Raw genomic sequence first — 5,121 nt, 5'->3', positions numbered from 1 at the left:
ATAAAAAACTTACCAAAAAAATTCAATTTTTCTTAGGCAGACGATTTTATTGCATATTCTTGCACAAAATACACCGAAAAGTGTAGAAAAAAATTGACACCCAGATCCGAGTAGAGGAAGACCCTTTTTATGACCAAAAACGCATCCAAAATCATAAAAAACTTACCAAAAAAATCAATTTTTCTTAGGCAGACGATTTTATTGCATATTCTTGCACAAAATACACCGAAAAGTGTAGAAAAAAATTGACACCCAGATCCGAGTAGAGGAAGACCTTTTTTATCACCAAAAACGCATCCAAAAGCATAAAAAACTCACCAAAAAAATTCAATTTTTCTTAGGCAGACGATTTTATTGCATATTCTTGCACAAAATACACCGAAAAGTGTAGAAAAAAATTGACACCCTGATCCGAGTAGAGGAAGACCCTTTTTATGACCAAAAACGCATCCAAAAGCATAAAAAACTTACCAAAAAAATTCAATTTTTCTTAGGCAGAAGATTTTATTGCATATACTTGCACAAAATACACCGAAAAGTGTAGAAAAAAATTGACACCCTGATCCGAGTAGAGGAAGACCCTTTTTATGTCCAAAAACGCATCCAAAAGCATAAAAAACTTACCAAAAAAATTCAATTTTTCTTAGGCAGACGATTTTATTGCATATACTTGCACAAAATACACCGAAAAGTGTAGAAAAAAATTGACACCCAGATCCGAGTAGAGGAAGACCTTTTTTATGACCAAAAACGCATCCAAAAGCATAAAAAACTTACCAAAAAAATTCAATTTTTCTTAGGCAGACGATTTTATTGCATATTCTTGCACAAAATACACCGAAAAGTGTAGAAAAAAATTGACTCCCTGATCCGAGTAGAGAAAGACCCTTTTTATGACCAAAAACGCATCCAAAAGCATAAAAAACTTACCAAAAAAATTCAATTTTTCTTAGGCAGACGATTTTATTGCATATACTTGCACAAAATACACCGAAAAGTGTAGAAAAAAATTGACACCCTGATCCGAGTAGAGGAAGACCCTTTTTATGACCAAAAACGCATCCAAAAGCATAAAAAACTTACCAAAAAAATTCAATTTTTCTTAGGCAGACGATTTTATTGCATATACTTGCACAAAATACACCGAAAAGTGTAGAAAAAAATTGACACCCTGATCCGAGTAGAGGAAGACCCTTTTTATGACCAAAAACGCATCCAAAAGCATAAAAAACTTACCAAAAAAATTCAATTTTTCTTAGGCAGACGATTTTATTGCATATTCTTGCACAAAATACACCGAAAAGTGTAGAAAAAAATTGACACCCTGATCCGAGTAGAGGAAGACCTTTTACGCATCCAAAAGCATAAAAAACTCACCAAAAAAATTCAATTTTTCTTAGGCAGACGATTTTTTTGCATATACTTGCACAAAATACACCGAAAAGTGTAGAAAAAAATTGACACCCTGATCCGAGTAGAGGAAGACCTTTTACGCATCCAAAAGCATAAAAAACTCACCAAAAAAATTCAATTTTTCTTAGGCAGACGATTTTATTGCATATACTTGCACAAAATACACCAAAAAGTGTAGAAAAAAATTGACACCCTGATCCGAGTAGAGGAAGACCTTTTTATGACCAAAAACGCATCCAAAATCATAAAAAACTTACCAAAAAAATTCAATTTTTCTTAGGCAGACGATTTTATTGCATATTCTTGCACAAAATACACCGAAAAGTGTAGAAAAAAATTGACACCCTGATCCGAGTAGAGGAAGACCTTTTTTACCACCAAAAACGCATCCAAAAGCATAAAAAACTTACCAAAAAAATTCAATTTTTCTTAGGCAGACGATTTTATTGCATATACTTGCACAAAATACACCGAAAAGTGTAGAAAAAAATTGACACCCTGATCCGAGTAGAGGAAGACCCTTTTTATGACCAAAAACGCATCCAAAAGCATAAAAAACTTACCAAAAAAATTCAATTTTTCTTAGGCAGACGATTTTATTGCATATACTTGCACAAAATACACCGAAAAGTGTAGATAAAAATTGACACCCTGATCCGAGTAGAGGAAGACCCTTTTTATGACCAAAAACGCATCCAAAAGCATAAAAAACTTACCAAAAAAATTCAATTTTTCTTAGGCAGACGATTTTATTGCATATTCTTGCACAAAATACACCGAAAAGTGTAGAAAAAAATTGACACCCTGATCCGAGTAGAGGAAGACCTTTTTTATGGCCAAAAACGCATCCAAAAGCATAAAAAACTTTCCAAAAAAATTCAATTTTTCTTAGGCAGACGATTTTATTGCATATTCTTGCACAAAATACACCGAAAAGTGTAGAAAAAAATTGACACCCTGATCCGAGTAGAGGAAGACCTTTTTTATGACCAAAAACGCATCCAAAAGCATAAAAAACTTACCAAAAAAATTCAATTTTTCTTAGGCAGACGATTTTATTGCATATTCTTGCACAAAATACACCGAAAAGTGTAGAAAAAAATTGACACCCTGATCCGAGTAGAGGAAGACCCTTTTTATGACCAAAAACGCATCCAAAAGCATAAAAAACTTACCAAAAAAATTCAATTTTTCTTAGGCAGACGATTTTATTGCATATTCTTGCACAAAATACACCGAAAAGTGTAGAAAAAAATTGACACCCTGATCCGAGTAGAGGAAGACCTTTTTTACCACCAAAAACGCATCCAAAAGCATAAAAAACTTTCCAAAAAAATTCAATTTTTCTTAGGCAGACGATTTTATTGCATATTCTTGCACAAAATACACCGAAAAGTGTAGAAAAAATTGACACCCTGATCCGAGTAGAGGAAGACCCTTTTTATGACCAAAAACGCATCCAAAACCATAAAAAACTTACCAAAAAAATTCAATTTTTCTTAGGCAGACGATTTTGATGCATATTCTTGCAAAAAATACACCGAAAAGTGTAGAAAAAAATTGACACCCTGATCCGAGTAGAGGAAGACCTTTTTTACCACCAAAAACGCATCCAAAAGCATAAAAAACTTACCAAAAAAATTCAATTTTTCTTAGGCAGACGATTTTATTGCATATTCTTGCACAAAATACACCGAAAAGTGTAGAAAAAAATTGACACCCTGATCCGAGTAGAGGAAGACCTTTTTTACGACCAAAAACGCATCCAAAAGCATAAAAAACTTACCAAAAAAATTCAATTTTTCTTAGGCAGACGATTTTATTGCATATTCTTGCACAAAATACACCGAAAAGTGTAGAAAAAAATTGACACCCTGATCCGAGTAGAGGAAGACCTTTTTATGACCAAAAACGCAACCAAAAGCATAAAAAACTTACCAAAAAAATTCAATTTTTCTTAGGCAGACGATTTTATTGCATATTCTTGCACAAAATACACCGAAAAGTGTAGAAAAAAATTGACACCCTGATCCGAGTAGAGGAAGACCTTTTTTACCACCAAAAACGCATCCAAAAGCATAAAAAACTTACCAAAAAAATTCAATTTTTCTTAGGCAGACGATTTTATTGCATATTCTTGCACAAAATACACCGAAAAGTGTAGAAAAAAATTGACACCCTGATCCGAGTAGAGGAAGACCTTTTTTATGACCAAAAACGCATCCAAAAGCATAAAAAACTTACCAAAAAAATTCAATTTTTCTTAGGCAGACGATTTTATTGCATATTCTTGCACAAAATACACCGAAAAGTGTAGAAAAAAATTGACACCCTGATCCGAGTAGAGGAAGACCTTTTTTATGGCCAAAAACGCATCCAAAAGCATAAAAAACTTACCAAAAAAATTCAATTTTTCTTAGGCAGACGATTTTATTGCATATTCTTGCACAAAATACACCGAAAAGTGTAGAAAAAAATTGACACCCTGATCCGAGTAGAGGAAGACCTTTTTTACCACCAAAAACGCATCCAAAAGCATAAAAAACTCACCAAAAAAATTCAATTTTTCTTAGGCAGACGATTTTATTGCATATTCTTGCACAAAATACACCGAAAAGTGTAGAAAAAAATTGACACCCTGATCCGAGTAGAGGAAGACCCTTTTTATGACCAAAAACGCATCCAAAAGCATAAAAAACTTACCAAAAAAATTCAATTTTTCTTAGGCAGACGATTTTATTGCATATTCTTGCACAAAATACACCGAAAAGTGTAGAAAAAAATTGACTCCCTGATCCGAGTAGAGGAAGACCTTTTTTACCACCAAATACGCATCCAAAAGCATAAAAAACTTACCAAAAAAATTCAATTTTTCTTAGGCAGAAGATTTTATTGCATATACTTGCACAAAATACACCGAAAAGTGTAGATAAAAATTGACACCCTGATCCGAGTAGAGGAAGACCCTTTTTATGACCAAAAACGCATCCAAAAGCATAAAAAACTTACCAAAAAAATTCAATTTTTCTTAGGCAGACGATTTTATTGCATATTCTTGCACAAAATACACCGAAAAGTGTAGAAAAAAATTGACTCCCTGATCCGAGTAGAGGAAGACCTTTTTTATCACCAAAAACGCATCCAAAAGCATAAAAAACTCACCAAAAAAATTCAATTTTTCTTAGGCAGACGATTTTATTGCATATACTTGCACAAAATACACCGAAAAGTGTAGAAAAAAATTGACTCCCTGATCCGAGTAGAGGAAGACCTTTTTTACCACCAAAAACGCATCCAAAAGCATAAAAAACTCACCAAAAAAATTCAATTTTTCTTAGGCAGACGATTTTATTGCATATACTTGCACAAAATACACCGAAAAGTGTAGATAAAAATTGACACCCTGATCCGAGTAGAGGAAGACCCTTTTTATGACCAAAAACGCATCCAAAAGCATAAAAAACTTACCAAAAAAATTCAATTTTTCTTAGGCAGACGATTTTATTGCATATACTTGCACAAAATACACCGAAAAGTGTAGAAAAAAATTGACTCCCTGATCCGAGTAGAGGAAGACCTTTTTTACCACCAAAAACGCATCCAAAAGCATAAAAAACTCACCAAAAAAATTCAATTTTTCTTAGGCAGACGATTTTATTGCATATACTTGCACAAAATACACCGAAAAGTGTAGAAAAAAATTGACAC

The 5,121-nt window shown here is 33.1% G+C and overlaps 1 long non-coding RNA gene across 4 annotated transcripts; it reads right to left on the bottom strand.

The window, feature by feature from the left end:
* Positions 1–292: 292 nt before the first annotated feature.
* LOC127289273 (uncharacterized) lies at positions 293–4,939 on the bottom strand. 4 transcript variants are annotated; one of them, XR_007844147.1, is made up of 4 exons: positions 4,838–4,939; positions 4,379–4,531; positions 2,086–2,238; positions 293–1,345 (listed from the first exon to the last, which is right to left on the bottom strand). It is a non-coding gene; the product is annotated as an uncharacterized LOC127289273 (long non-coding RNA). The 4 variants fall into 4 exon arrangements; XR_007844150.1 differs by lacking the exon at positions 2,086–2,238; XR_007844148.1 differs by lacking the exons at positions 293–1,345; positions 2,086–2,238 and adding an exon at positions 2,246–2,697.
* Positions 4,940–5,121: the final 182 nt, after the last annotated feature.

The sequence above is a fragment of the Leptopilina boulardi genome, unplaced genomic scaffold, assembly GCF_019393585.1.
Source record: "Leptopilina boulardi isolate dan_hultmark-lab unplaced genomic scaffold, ZJU_Lbou_2.1 LbouV2_401, whole genome shotgun sequence".
Taxonomy (NCBI): domain Eukaryota; kingdom Metazoa; phylum Arthropoda; class Insecta; order Hymenoptera; family Figitidae; genus Leptopilina; species Leptopilina boulardi.
Note: the sequence above shows the minus strand (reverse complement) of the source record. Positions and strands in the feature narration are given on the sequence as shown.